At 40.1% G+C, this 16,261-nt stretch overlaps 1 pseudogene; it reads right to left on the reverse strand.

Annotated features, from left to right (window-relative positions):
• Positions 1–15,469: 15,469 nt before the first annotated feature.
• On the reverse strand, positions 15,470–15,983 carry LOC102869847 (annotated as a pseudogene).
• Between the last annotated feature and the right edge of the window lie 278 nt (positions 15,984–16,261).

Raw genomic sequence — 16,261 nt, forward strand, 5'->3', positions numbered from 1 at the left:
TGCTATGCATACTATCATATACAGAACAACTAGGTTACCAGCAAAACTAGAGCCTGACATAAATTGTTAGAAAATTCTTTATTATTTCCTTGGTGTCATGAGATACAGACACACTCAGTTTATGAGATTCTGTATCCCATGTACACATTAAGCCCACAGGAAAGTTCATTTTAGGGGTGTGTTCGAGCTGCTTTCTCTCCAGCACTTCAGCTGCGGCATGTTTTTCTTTGTAACTGAACGCACTGCTCTTTTGTATTTTTAATTCAAACTAAAATTAAAAAGAATTTTAACTAGTATGTACATCATCAGTTTGTAAAATCACGTTTGCCTCAAACCCCAAACCAAACTCATTGCTTTCAAGTTGATTCTGTCAACTCACAGTGACTTTGTAAGAGTTAAACTGCCAACCTCTGGTGCCCCGTAGGGCTGAGGAGTTTCCGAGGCTGTAAATCTTCACAGAGGCAGACAACTGCATCACATCTTTCTTCCAAGGAGCAACTGATGGCTTGGGTCTGCTGACCTTTTGGTTAGTAACTGAGCGCTTTAACTGTCATATCATCAAGGATCCTACATTTGAATCGCTGCTGTTATGGGCAGTTGAACTGGAATATGTTCATATCTGACCCTCCAGAGGTTGGGGGGAGATTTCCTGTCTTTCTCCCTTGGAGCATCTGATGGATCCAAACCACTTGCCTTGGAGTTGGTAGGATAACTCCTTACTCACTAGGCTCGTCGTTATTGTTATGTATCACCAAGTTGGAACCTACCAATAGTTGACCTTCCAGTGACTTTTCAGAGGCAGCAAATCCCAGGGGAGCAGATTTCCCATCCTCCCAGAGAGTAGAAGATGGATTTGAGCTGTGTACATTTGAGATTTCAGCACAGTTTCTTACCACTAGGCCACCAGGGCTCCATTATTGCTGGAAACCAGAGTCAAAGCACAAAGACTTTGAAATAATAGGCTACTAAGCAATTGTTGTGTACTGTTAGTACTATTACCCATGGTGGACAGTGTATGGTGAAGCTCCTTGATTAAAACAAGATTGGAAGCAGGAGTGGCATCCACTTTCACAATAGCTTGCCTCTGGAAACCCTATGAACTTGGAGAAAGGACGAAAGTTATACAGGAGGTGTCCAGGACTTTCGTTCATAGGGTCGCTGAGTCGACTGTGACTTGATGGCACTTAACAACATTAAACAACATATTTAAGATTGCTATGCAGCTTATTATTTCAAAGTCTTTGTGCACTGACTCTGACTTCCAGCAATCAGTACAAGAACTACAAACTCTGATGTGGTTTCAAGGGCAGCGGAAGAGAAATATGAATCGAGGACCCTCCTGGCTTCCTCTGGCTGCGTCTGTGATGGTGTGTGGCCTCCACAAGGCTAGTAAACCTTGCTTTGGACTCAAGAAATAATTTTATATAACCCAGATTAAGAAATGAATTTACTGTTTCTCTAGCCTAAATCATCCTTCTCCAATCTTATTTCTTGCCCAAGGATCTACTTCTCTCTGATTGACACAATCTCATAGATAGGTAATCTTGATCAGTGGGTCCCAATAGGACAATATATCAAGTTACCATTCATAGCACATTTAGGATTTTCCAGGTTTAAGGAACATGACATAGTAGAGGCATGTGGAAGTATTTCTATCCAAGATGAGCTGTGCCAACTCCTGTTAATAAATTTCAAAGCAGCTGAAGGTATGCCTGTTTGTCCTCTCTATACTTTCGGGACTCTCACAGCCTCATTTATCTAAGCAATCTCAATGCACTTGCTCTTTTTTGGATTCTGAGCCTATCTATTTCCATGGGAAACCTAGTATTTAAATCCATATACAGAAATGAGCAAATCCTCTAAAAATAAAATCTTAAAGATATGCTCATTGCAAAAGCCATTTTTAAAACTTATTTTTTAAATTATTATTATGGTTATTAATTTTAATGAAAATTTACAGAGATTTTGGATTTCCATTCATTCATTGTTGCACTTTCTCCCTGCCCATCCCTCTCCCTCCCTCCTAGCTCACTCTTCTCTTTGAAAAGTAAAAGAAAAGTTCTTTCATTGTTATACAATCCCTCCCCCCAAGTCCATTCCACTGTGCAGCCTTTGTTCTGGACTCCTGTCATGACAATAATACCTAATGATATATCCCTTTTAAACAGTTCTCTCCCTCATCTGTTTCAATTCAGTATACATAATTTATCCCATCTTTCTCAGTCTCCCCCCAACCCCAATGTCAGTCCCATTTTACAACAGTGACACTATGCAGTATTTGTCCCTTTATGACTGAGATATTTCATTCAGCATAATGTCCTCCAGTGTCACTAATTTTGAATAATATTTTGTGTTTTTCAATGCAGCATATTATTCCACTTCTCTATCCAGTTGTTTGTTGATGGCACTTGGGTTGTTTCCAGCTCTTTGCTCTTGTGAACAAAGCCTCGATAAACGTGGGTGTGCCTATATCTGCTTGCGTGGCGGTTATGGTTTCTTTCGGGTATCCTCCCAGTAGTGGAATTGTTGGGTCAAATGGTATTTCTATTTGAAAGTTTTTTAAAAGTGCCACACTGCCCTCCATAGTGGTTGCACCATTTTACGCTCCCACCAACAGTGAATAAGGGTTCCAGTTTCTCTGCAACCTCACCAGAATTTGTTGTTTTCTGTTATGTTAAATTTTGCTGTTCTCACTGTGGTGGGAGGATATCTCATAGTCGTTTTGGCAAAAGACGTTTTTACAGGTCTTTATCATCATCAGCAAGACCTCATCTTCTCAAATGAAATGTCTTCATTCACATTATTTCATCATTTCCTCCAAGAATAAGAAAATTTGATTAGCTAAAAGGATGCTGTGAACTTTTTTCTCACACCCTTAAAAAGGCAGACTCAGTTCCAAGGATGAATTCAAGTCTTTTTTTAAACCTGTTGCCATGGAGTTGATACCCATTCACGGTGACCCTCTAAGATGAAGTAGAGCTGCCCAACGGGATTTTCATAACATTAATCCTGATGGAAGCCCGCTGCCAAATTTGTTGTCTCAGGAGTGTGCTGAACTTTTTGGTTCATAGCCAAGCACTTAACTATTCTCCCACCAGGGCTTCAAGTCTCCTTTAGAAAGACAAATAATTTATAGCTATTTCCCAAGCTATCATGTTTTTTCCCTTTTGCTAACTTCTTTCTCCTTTTTTGCTCATTCCCCCTGCCCTGCTGTGAACTTTCTGTCATTTTCTAGGGTAAGTGTGGTCCAAATGGATGGAACAATTTGCCATATTAATTCATTAAAGATTTTTTTAAAAAAATAAAGAATACATCTAACATTTGATGGGCAAAAGAATAGGAAAATGTACCTTTATGTACCCATCACCAGCATCAATGGTTTGGGGTTTTTTTTTAAGTGACATATTTCTAGCCAATCCAAGATATTGTCATTTCTCCTATATTTACTTGAGAATGTTTGGAATGTTGTTGCATAGTAGGAACCTACCCATAGCTGACCCTGCAGCAGGTTTTCAGAGGCAGTTAATCACACGGGAGGACATTGCCCATCCTTCTCTGTGGAGCAGCTGGTGGATTAGAACCAAGTGCCTTTAGGATTGTAGTATAGCTTCTTGCCACTCAAATTCCCTTGTTTAAAAACATACTGTAGATGAATAAAAATTCTATAGTATCATGACACAACCTTGCTCGCTGAAACTGAGGAGGACCTCGTGCACTTACTGCAGAAGGTAAAGGACTTACTGCAGAGGGTAAAGGACTTCAGTATGGATTGAGGCTCAATGTCAAGAAGAAAAAGATTCTCACCACTGGACCAATTGGCAGCGTAAGGATGGATGGCGAAGAGATTGAGATTGTTCACAGCTTCAGTTTGCTCGGCTCCACAGTCAACACTCTTGGCACCAGCAGCCAGGAAACCAAAAAACGTATCGCGATGGGAAAGACTGCTGTTAGGGACCTCTCTAAAGTACTCAAGAGCAACAGTGTCTCTCTGGAGACAAAGGTGCGCCTGATACAGGCCATGGTCTTTGCAATCACTTGTTATGCATCAGAGAGCTGGACAATGACTAGGGAGGACAGAAGGAGAATTGACACCTTTGAGCTGTGGTGCTGGAGAAGAGTATTGAATGTACAATGGACTGCCAAGAAAACAAACAGATTCATCCTAGGGAGGGTTAAACCAGGCTACTCCTTGGAGGCAAAGATTCTGGGGCTTCGTCTGACATACTTTGGACATGTTGCAAGGAGAGACAGGTCTTTGGAGAGGGACATCATGCTTGGTAGAGTAGAGGGACAGCGCAGGAGGGGACGACCCTCTATGAGGTGGATTGATTCAGTGACTGGGGTGATCGGGATGGGTGTGTCAAAGGCAATGTGATTGGCACAGGATAGAGCAGGGTTTAGGGCTGTTGTACATAGGGTCGCTATGAGTCACGAACGACTCGACAGCACATAACAACAACAACAACAACAACAACAACAATTCCGTTATTTTTTTATTTGCTTCCAAAATGTCAGGTTCCGAACAATACCCACACACTGCATTGGGTTGCTGTGTGTTTGAAGCTCTGACGTCTCTCTTGATCTCTTCCAGCCCCCATCCGGCCACACCTTTGCTATTTCTTTCTTTTGAAAATTGGGACATGTGGACTTGCCCGTCTTTGGAATTTGATTGCGTTCCTTTAGTGTCATTTAACAAGGATCCTCTATTTCCCGTGTTTCTATAAGCAGTAACTTGATCCGGAGACTCAGGTTCAGCTTCGATTATTTGGGCAGAAATAATTCACGCGCCTTAAAGTACAAACTACTTGATTGTCCTGTTTGGATGTTTTTTGGTTGACTAGTGGGTTCAAGTGTTGTTAGCCTGGCTTGTGTAGCATAAGATTCACCATTAACTTGTGGTTTTTATGGTTTTAGAGTCCATCAATAATTAAAGCCCAGATCCTTCCTCGCTGTTGTTGTTTACCGTGGAGTGGAAACCAACCCACAGCTGACCCTACGGTGGGATTTTAGAGGCAGTAAATTGGGTGGGAGGAGATTGCCCATTTTTCTACCATGAAACAGCTCATGGATTCAAAGCGTGTGCCTTTGTCTTGGCAGCCCAATTCCTTACCACCAAGCCTCACTAGGGCTTACTAAACCAAACCACTGGCATGAAGTCAAATCCACTTCAACCCCAGACAGAGAAGAGTCGCTCCACAGAGTTTCAAAGACAATACATTTTTATGCAGGGAGATTATCATGTTCTCCCACCACAGACAGAGATTGGTGAGGTCAAACAAATAGCTTTCTTGTTCACAACCAAACATTTTAACTAATATGCACCAAGGAACCTTAAGACTTTCCAGAAGGGTGGTAAATGTCTCATTTGTTTTGCATAATTAACACATTCTTTCCTAAAAAAGAACTTCCCTTTATCAATTATTCAGTTTATGTTGTCCTTGTTGTGTACTACCGAGTTGGAGCCGACCCATAGCTGACCCTCCAGTGGGTTTTCAGAGACAGTGTAATCGCAAAGGAAGTGATTACCCATCCTTCTCCCACAGAGCAGCTGGTGGATTAGAACCGAGTGCCTTTGGGATTGCAACACAGCTGCTTACCATTAGGCCACCAGAGCTCATGTCACAACCAAGTCATGATGGCCTATACATAACAAAAAAGGAACAATTACGATCCTGTGCCATCTTCAGGATTGTTGGTATGTTTGAGTCCATTAGAGCTATTGTGTCATTGAGGGTTTCCTGGATTTTTACTGCCTCTCTCCCAAGATGTTGGTCTTCAGGTACTAGCACTCCCTCATGACGTGTCCAAAGTGACTGAGCCAGTTTCTGTATCTTCATCGCTAAGGGGCATTCCAATGATATTTTTTCTAAAACCTATTTGTCTGTTCACTTGGTGGCAGTCCCTAGTATAATCAATACACTTTGACAGCACCACAACTCAAATGTCTTAGTTCTTTTGTCTTTCTCATTCAGCTTTTATGCTGTGAGGTGATTGTTAAGACCTTGACTTGGGTCAGGTGCACGTTAGTCTTAAAAGTGACATTGGCTTTTGCAGTAGATTTTTCCTGGGCGCTGTATCATTTGATTTCTTGGCTTCTGCTCCTGTGTAGGTGAGTTGTTGAAATTGAATGAAATAATTGACAACATCATGTATCACAATGTGTATGGAAACGTTTAATAACCCAGATAGAACCTATTATGCTTTTGCCCTTGATCACCTACCTCTCCCTGTGAAAGCCCTTCTCAGATCAGGAGCCCAGTGGTCTGAACACATTGCTGCTTTCATCACATCTTACCAGAGACCAGTGGTCTTCAGGGTGTTATCACCACATTCTATCCTGTTATCACCACATTCTATTCTCTGACATTCTATTTTCCTGACCAACTGGAGCCCAAAGGGAAGTTACAGAGCCCTTTGACCACAGCCTTTCCTCGCCAAAATGATACTGTAGGATTAATCAAAATCTTCACACCTGTGAAGATCATCTGCATTCAGTTAATAGCCCCCACATGCTTCCTAGTCCACGGGGCACAGTCCCCAGGATCTTGCTTTTGTGGATTTGCAGGGTACTGAAGCAATGAAGCATTATGTGAACTTTGAGTAGTTGTTTAACATTGTCCCTGCTCAGGAACACTGGAGTTGAGCCTGTCAGCCTTCTTTCTGCTTTGTGATTTCTCTATGTGGGAGGATTCCTTTGCTGTAGGCTTACAAAAGTGCCCTGATCTGTAGTTAAAGGGAAAAATCATTGCTCTATTAGCTAGTAAATGTGACTCATAAACTCTCATCCTGTATTGTTGCAAGTAAAAAGGAGAACCCAAAATCTTGGAGCTTCAAATTTGATTGCTAATTTAACAAGTTTCTTAGAGAAAAATATGTATGCTTTCTCCCACAGCAGTGTAATTAACTAGGAGCACTTTAAAGAATCAGCTAAATTCTTACCCAGCCACCTTCCTTGGTATATTGAAAATCCCTAGGATATCATGTACCACATTTTAAGATGTTTTAGAATTAAGATTCTTTCTTAGAATTTTCCCTTTAACTATAAGTTGGCTGAATGACAGACTTGTTCCCCGGAGAAAATGACTCTTCTACTCCTGGGTTGTAGGTGATTTGACAGCACATCATAACAACAACAACAGCAACAACAGACCCCTGAGTCAATGATATAGAGGTTACTGCTTGGGTAGATTGAGTTCCATCCCTGCTTTGACAAGAAACCCTGCTAGCATAGGATGTCATTTACCTGGCTGCTAGTGGAAAGGTTGGCAGTTTGAATCCCTCTTTCTGCGCCAAGAGAAAGATGAACACTTTCCTCCTGTAACTACTTACAGTCTGGAAAGTCTGATGGATGGTTACCAGGTACTTGAACTGAATGGACGGCAGTGGACTCCACCTTTAGGATAGGTCTTTGAATTATGAGCTTTAAGATTTTCAGTACATTTGTCCATTGTTGTGTTGGAAATTATGTGGGGGGGAAATCTAAGAAATTTTATTTCTGTGTCTATTTTTGAAGGTTGTGTGAGTTTCCTATAGACTGAAATTTAGTATGAGATTGAAGATGGTTGGTGACTCTGCCATTTCTTAGAAGATGTGAAAGCCTTTGAGAAAGACACTATCTTCTTTTCCAGGCACAGTTTCCCCAAGTCTCCTCATCTGCGGCCGCCAAGAAAGCCATGAAGAATGAGTGTGATGGGAAGTGATTCTAACTTTCTGACAGGCCGATATTCTAGAACTGCTCGGGACTTATTATAGCAGAATCAGTGGCAAGAAGTGCCCAGTGCTGCCATCGTCTCCAGTAGGCGAAGGTCCTATAAATCTATGACGTTAAATAGCTTCCTGGTGATATTTTTTGTCCCACCTGTTTATTAACGGGTAGATAAATCTCTTTGTTGCCATGGCAATAGGAGAACAGAGAAGAGAAACTGTTGCCAGGCAGCTAGAAAGTATGACTTCTTCTTTTACTCCTTCCTACATTAAAAAAAAAATCGATTTTGTGAGTTTATGACACTACTGGCATCGGTGTATTTTCAGAAAAGGCATTTACCTTTAAGAATTCTTGATGTGATGCCTGCCAGTGTGGGGGTCTCTGTGGAATTGTCTCTGAGGATGCAAGTTCCCTAACGGAGCTCACATGGAAAGCTGCTGAGACCTGACACCTCAAAAGCCAGAGGGGCTAGGAGAATTATTTAGGAATAAAAGTAATTTTTTTCTGAAAATTTTTCTTTGATTAAGAAAAGAGAAATGGATTTTCAATAGCAAAGTCTTAAAGCCTAATTGGATTTTCCTAAACACGTTAGTATTAGGAAGTATACAATATGTAATTGCACTGCTCACATAGCTTTTTCATAGAACTTTGCCCTCTTCTTCTAAACTAAGCTTTCCTGAATTCCTCTAAGATAAAGGTAAGTCTTATCTCTGCCTCACAGATGGAGATGCTGAAGCGGTGCGTATAGATGACTGGAGCAGATACAGAGAAAGCTACCACCATCATTAATATTTTCTGTGTCTTCAAGCTGTGGCCAGACTGCTCTGTTGTTTTTTTTTTTCTTGTGCACTAACTCTCCAGCTAAGATCTTAGTTGTGCAGAAAATTTTGAATGACTTTCACATGCCTTCACTCAGTTCTCTTTGATCATTCAAGGTCTAGGTTCACTTCTCTCTAATTAGAAACAGGATACATTGTAGAAGATGGTATGTATTTGCAGCCTTTGTGGTCTTCTCAAAGCCCTTGGTTTAAATCAAAGTGCAAAAATATAAAAGCTTACAGGACCTAGGTAGTATAAGTGAGTGTATGTGTTTGCAGTCCTCGTAGGATACAATAAAGAAGTAGATGTTAGGTGCCATCAAGTTGGAAACGACTCACAGTGACCCTGTGAATGATGACTCTGAGCCCTGCCCCGTCTGTACCATCCTCATATCTCTGCCGCACTTGAGCCCATTGTTACGGTCACTGTGTCAATTCAACATGTTGATGGTCCTGTCCTCTCTCACTGACTCTGCACTTTTCTGAACTTGATGCCCCCTTTAAATACTGACCCCTCCTAACAACGTGCCGAAAGTATGTGAGATGAAGTTTCACCCTCTTTCCCTGTAAGGATCACCCTGGCACCCTCTCCAAGGCATATCTGTTTGCTTTCTAGGCAATCCACAGGATATGTGTTCTACAGTACAACTCAAAGGCATGGATTTCTCTTCTGTCATCTTTATTCCATTTCCAACTTTCAGATGAATAGCAAATAATTGAAAAGACTATGGCTTGTATCAGGCACAGTTTAGCTTTTAAACTGATATCTTTGCTCTTTAGCACTTTGGAGGGGTCTTTGACTGTAGACTTTCCCAATGCAACTTGTCTTTTAATGTCTTAACTTCTGGTACCAAGAATGTTGATTGTGGATAGGAGTAAGAGGAAGTCATTGATAATTTCTGTCTTTTCTCCAACTATCATAAAGTTCTTTATTGGCCTTGTGGTGAGGATTTTTTCCCACCTTGACATTGAGATGTAATCCATACTGAGAACTGTAGTCTTTGATTTTTCTGCAGCAAGCATTTAAAGTCCTCCTCACTTTCAGCAAGCAACGTTGTGTAATCTTGTAAAAAGAGTAAATGTAACATGGTGATGACCACGTCTGACCTCTACTAACTCCACATGGCAGAACTGCCCCACCCCATTCACAACATCCAAAGAACGAAAGTAATTCCCATAAGGTCAGACATCGTTTTCCATGTTCCTGTACCTAATTTTACTAATGCCTTCACCAATCTTAACTGCTCTACTGGGTTTGAAATGCATTGCAATAGCTACACAGACTACACAGAACTGTACTCACAATTTTGGAGTTTATTAGGGAGGTAATTCAGGTAATAATCTAGGCTATAATTCAATCAGCAGTAGGATAAAATTCCTCAGTCTTAACAGCTTCTCAAGCATGTTACAGACCTATTGACCTGCAACCTCATAGTTTAGATCAGTTTTTAAAAGTTTATTAGTGGTTACTAAGGGTAAGAACGGAGCTCTTGTGGCCTAGTGGTAAGAAGCTGTGTTGCAGTCCTGAAGCTAAGCAGTTCACATCCACAAGCTGCTCTGCAAGACAAAGATAGGTAATCATCTCCAGTGTAATTCAATTCACTGGCTTTGAAAACCTGCTGGAGCGTCAGCTGTGGGTCTGTTCTGAGTCAACAGTACACAAAAACAACAAGAGTAAGAAACCCAAACCTAAAGCCAATGCTTTCAAGTTCATTCTAGCTCATGACAACCTTCTATCAGATGTCCGAAGCTATAAAGCTTTCCTGAGGAGAATGCCCTCTTTCAGCCAATTTGTTTTGGTACAGTGACTCAGTGTATTCCTTTCATCTTCTTTTGATGCTTCCTGTTTCATTCAATAGTTTGTCCATGGCATCCTTCAGTATTGCAACTCAAGGCCTGAATTTGTTTTTCCATTTTTTCATCTCGAGGATTGCGGAGCAAGTTCTTCTCTTTTTTGTTTTCTAACTCCAGCTCTCTGCACATTCTGGCATAATACTTTGCTTTGTCATCTCAAGCTGCCATTTGAAATTTTCTGTTCATTTCCCTCACTTCAATAACTCTTCCCTTTGTTTTGTTCTCTTGACATTCTAGTTCAATTCTAAGAGTCTCTATTTCTATTTTAGTCTTCTCTCATACTGTCTTTTAGTGACCATTTTCTTTCTTTATTGATGATAATCCTGATGGCATTCCACAAACAAAAAAATATTCATTCATTAGTATTCAATACCTCACACTTATTCTTGAGATGGTTTTCAATTATAGGTGAGACAGACTCAAGATGATATTTTGATTCTTGTGGATTTGTGGTTATTTTCTTCAGCCTCAATTTGAACTTGCACATGAGTAGTTGATTGTCTGTTATTCAGTCAGCACCTGACCTGGCTTTAAATATTTATAATGTCTATTTATACTCAAATTAAAAAGAAATTAGAGTACTGTTCAAAGAAAATTTTTATCTGAGTTGAATTCACTCAACAGGTCTAAATTGGAACTTCTAAAATTTTTGCTTGCTTCAAAAGTGATTTAACGAAATAAAAAAATGAGCAAACTATATTATCTTCTTGGATCCTGAAAATGATCTTGATTGGTATTAAGTGAATGAACTATTAAAATATTATTTTTTTAATTCTTGAAAGAACAAAACTTGTTATATTCTTTATCACATTCCAGAGGGAAACATGTATTTCATGACTTGTCCGTAGTATACATAAAGATAACTTTATATCTATGGATTTTGAAGACATTTCCTACTCGATTTTAAAAATAATCCAAGAAAGCATAGCATCATTTGACAGATTTCTCCTATATAAAATGCTGATGAGTTTGGTTTATGGTATAAGGTTTGTACTAGCATGATTTCCCTCCCTGATTAAAACAAACATAATAAATTTCTACTAAATAACTGGTTTAAATCAATATGAGATTTGACTTTTTAAAATATTGGCAGCATGGATTTTTTTTGTTTGTAAGTGTATTTAAATTAATTATTTACTTTACTGACCAATAGTAATTTTAGTACAACACCAAGCAAAAACAATATGAATAAAATATAGCTCAAAACACTTTTATACAAGACTTTGTGGAATATTTCTTTACTGCATTCATTTAATTGGCTACATTTTAATGCTAGCAATTATAAAACTGTTATGAAGATATGTTGATTTCTTGACATCTTTTATAGCAGCATATAGGCATAGTAGTATTATTTATTGAACCGAAAATAAAATAAAGATGTTTAACTAACTCATTAACATGAAATCTGTGCTTTCACATTGACCTTGTTTTTTCCTTCATGGATACTTTAGTCTGATTGAACTTGAGATAAGAAGACATGTATTTCATTTTCAGCCGAAATAAGATAATTTTTCTTGTTAATTGCTACACACCCTAAAAAAAATATGCTGACACATACTGAAAGTTGAAAATGGCATGAAAATGCTCATTGCCTGACTGTGAAGGACCTGCTTATTGTTTGTGTCACCGATTGTACTATGAGGTAATAGGATTCTGAAGATTATGATCCTTCATTGCTTGTTTTCTTTATAATTATCCATTGACTTTAGATTTCTCCTTCACCTACTCTTACTTTATTATCAGAATGTACCACATTGGATCATTAGATGCATTTGTAAAATAGAATGCTAATAAAATACAGGTCATAATATACAAGCACATCACTACAAAAGACAAAAACTTTAGAATAGAACCTGTTCCTAAACACCACCCTTCATAATATTTCAAATCTTAACAAATGTTCAGGAGGCAGGTAAGCCGCTCATCCACTAACCCACTGCTGTTGAGTACATTCTGAGCCACAGAGACACTAAAGATAGAGTAGCAGTGCCCCAGAGCGTTTCCAAGGTTGCAGGCTCAATGAAGCAGCACTTACAAGAGCAGTCTTCAGATTTAATTTTTAGATGAAGGATTGAATGGAAAAACCGGTTTTCTTTCTACATTTTCAGGCAACCCACCATAGAACTCTTCACAGATGTCAACTGCCTCAGTTTTCTTCTGCAGAGAGCAGCTGATGGATTAAAAACTGATCTTCCGGTTTCTAATGAAAATGCCTACCCTACAACTAACCATCCTCCACTGAATGGAATGATCCCCTTTTCCTTCTTTTCATTAGCAGAGCTGACTAGTTACATAAGCATCTTAGAAAATAAGAGTGAGTAAAAGAATTTGGGAGGGAGAGATTGACAACATCAGCCTACCTTAGTTCCCTCACGTCACCTATTATCAACAACCTCTCTCTCAGCCAAAAATTGACAATAATCTCAACCCACTATACACCATTCTACAAAGCCTTGTTGAAAGTCCTCTTACTAACTTGCTAATGAGACTATTAAGTTACTGTTTATAGTTGCATTACAAAGCACACAGAGTTCAAAATGATATTCAGTAGGGCTTTTTTGTTCTTTTATAGGATTTACAGAAAATATTTCTTGCAGAACCTAGTGTGGAAACCTACTTGGAAACAAAGGTTATATAGCCTCTGATTAAATTTCTAGTCTTTGAGGTCCATCAACAGTAGGTTTTTATGGTGATTGAATTGAGTGGGTTCTACTTTTTCTTATGGATTCCCATATGTCAATGCCTGTCTCATCTTGGGACTATATGGGACACTAAATACTTGTAACTGAAGGTTGTGGATTATATACTTAACTTTCCTAGATTTTTAAATCCAAGCAAAGCCAGAAGGCTGCAAGACAGCCCCCGATTCAGAATATGGACTTTCACTTATACCCCTGTTTTAGCCTGTCTCACCCTTCCACTGTGTCTTAGGTCCTTGAGTTTGGGGAATCTTGTTTTAATTTCTTCACAGATTTAATTCTTTGGCATTGAGGTGGAAGATGGGTAGTTTCTTGCTTGCACCGAAAGAGGAAAGGAGTCTATGTGTCTGATTACTCCTGGTCCTTCAACCAGTGTTCTTGTTTTCAGTGCTGCATCTTCTCTTTTTGTATACCTGTTGTTGTTGTTGTTATGTGCCGTCGAGTCGCTTGCGACTCATAGCGACCCTATGCACAACAGCCCTAAACTCCGCTCTGTCCTGTGTCAATCGCACTGTCTCTGACACTCCCATCCCAATTATCCCAGTCACTGAATCAATCCACCTCATAGCCCCTCCTGCGCTGTCCCTCCACCCTCCCAAGCATGATGTCCCTCTCTAAGGACCGGTCTCTCCTCACTACATGTCCAAAGTAAGTTAGACGGAGCCTCAGAATCCTTGCCTCCAAGGAGCCACCCGGTTTAACCCTTTCCAGGACAAATCTGTTTGTTTTCCTAGCAGTCCATGGTATTCTCAATACTCTTCTCCAGCACCACAGCTCAAAGGCCTAGTGCAACGAATTCCTGAATCTATGAAACTTACGATATACATTGACTTACTCCATGCTTCTCCTTATTACTCTCTTTTGCAAGTATTTAATATTTTGATTTCCCAGCTAGAATGTCATTTTTTGCCTTCCAAAATTTTTTTTAATTTTTATTTTATTATTTGTGTGCATGTGTGTACCGTCAAATCAGATCTGACTGGTACAGGAGGAGGTTGTCCCTCCTTCCTCGGCAGAGCATCTGGTGGATTCGAACTGTGTGCCTCTGGGATTGCAGGGCAGCTTCTTGCCACTAGGCCACCAGAGCTACCCTGCCTTCCGAATTTCTCATTTACTGTCATTGGGAGCTCTGGTGGTCTAGTGGCAAGAAGCTGCACTGCAATCCCTAAGGCACACTGAGGCCAACAGCCGCTCTGATTCAGGCCCTGGTCTTCACAATTACTTGTATCAGAGAGCTGGATAATGACCAAGGATGATAAAGAAGAATTTATGCCTTTGAGTTGTGGTGTTGGAGAAGAGTATTGAACATATCACGGACTGCCATGAGAACAGGTCTGTCCTGGAGAGGGTGAAACCAAACTGCTCCTTAGTGGCAAGGATTTTGAGACTCACTCTCACATTCTTTGAGCATGTAGCCAGAAAGACCAGTCTTTGGACAAGGATATCATGGTTGGAATGGTCAAGGAGAATAGCACAGGAGAGGATGACCCTCAATGAGATGGAGTGATACAATAACTGGTGATGAAGGTAGGTCTGTCATTTATCTTAGTAAATGACCCATGCTATCTTGAGAAGAATGTATATTCTCTTCTTCAATAGTGTTCTGTGTCAGTTGGGACAGACTGAATTTTTTTTTTTTTAAGTTTGCATATTCTTACCAGGTTTTAGTGCATTTGTTCTACCAGTCAGAACCCTGCCATAGAATTGGGTTAACTGTTGAATTACTAACCAAAAAGTTGACAGTTTGAACTTACCAGCAGCTCTGGGGGATTTGAAAGATGAGGTAGACGGCTTGTGCGAGGATTTACAGCCTCAGAAGTATTATGAGGCAGTTCTGCTCTATCCTAGAGGGCCATTATGAGTCAAAATTGACTTGACACCAGTGGATATTCTATCCATTATTGCAGGAGAAGTATTTTTGTCTCTAGGAGGCTCGGAAAAGAATAATTGTTAGGGGAGATTAAGTTGACTTTAGTCTTCAAACTGACATAATTGTTTCTCAGTATTTTGGAGAGGTCCCTGACAGCAGACTTGCCCAAAGCAATACGTCTCCTGATCTTCTGGCTACTGGTACAGAGGGTTGTGGATCCAAGTAAGATAAAATCATTGCCAGAAAGAAGAATCCTTTCTCCATTTATGATAATGGGGCCTATTGGCCCAGTGGGAAAGGTCACTGTTTTCTTTTTGTTGTTGTTGTTGTCTAGTTCTTATTTTATAGTCATAAATTTAACTCTACAATCCTGCTTACCTTGGAGGGGAATAAAAAACCCCAACATGGAACCGAAAATACTATAGCAAGAACACAAAGATTAAAAGATGCTACAAGTACCCTGGGGGTAGCAGGGTGATTTTTGGAGCTATAGAAAGAATGATCTGGTGATTAAGAGAAAACATTAAGCACAGGTCATAATTAGAGTTGTCCACAGTCTGCAGTGGTGATCTTCATGCTGGTCTTGCCATTCCTGGACCTGATGCGCTCCATGGCTTCCACAATGCTCATGTCTTCCTTCACCTTGCCAAAGATGACATGCTTGCCATCCAACCACTCATTTTTAGCAGTTCAGATAAAAAAAAAACTGGGAACTGTTTGTACTCGGTCCAACATTTGCCATGGACAGGATACTAGGACCTGTGTGCTTCAAGGTGAAGTTCTTATCACCAAACTTCTTCCCGTAGATGGACTTGCCACCAGTACCATTAGGGCGTGTGAAGTCTCCACCCTGGTACATAAACCCAGGAATGATTCTGTGAAAGCAGGAACCCTTGTATCCAAACCCTTTTCCCCCTACTCAGAGGACAGAAGTTTTCTGCTGTCTTTAGGACTTTATCTGCAAACAGCTCAAAGGAAACGTGGCCTACAGGTTCACCATAGGCAGCAATGTTGAAGTACACGGTGGAATTGACCATGGTTGTGGCAAGTGGAGAGGACAAGTGTGCTGCTGAGATAGCAGCATCTGCAAAACAGCCAGTTGTTGTTTTCTTGATGTTGAGATGTAATCCATAGTGAAGGCTGTAGTGTTAGAATCTCTGCAGTGAATGGTACAAGTCCTCCTCACTTTCAGCAAGCAAGGTTGTGTTATTTGCATAATACAGGTTGTTGATTCTTTCTCCAATGCTTAGGTCATGTTCTTCTTCATAGAGTCCAGCTTTATGAATTATTTGTTCAGCATACAAATTGAATGGCG

This window comes from Elephantulus edwardii, unplaced genomic scaffold (genome assembly GCF_000299155.1).
Source record: "Elephantulus edwardii isolate Elephantulus edwardi_28Jun2011 unplaced genomic scaffold, EleEdw1.0 scaffold00052, whole genome shotgun sequence".
Classification (NCBI taxonomy): domain Eukaryota; kingdom Metazoa; phylum Chordata; class Mammalia; order Macroscelidea; family Macroscelididae; genus Elephantulus; species Elephantulus edwardii.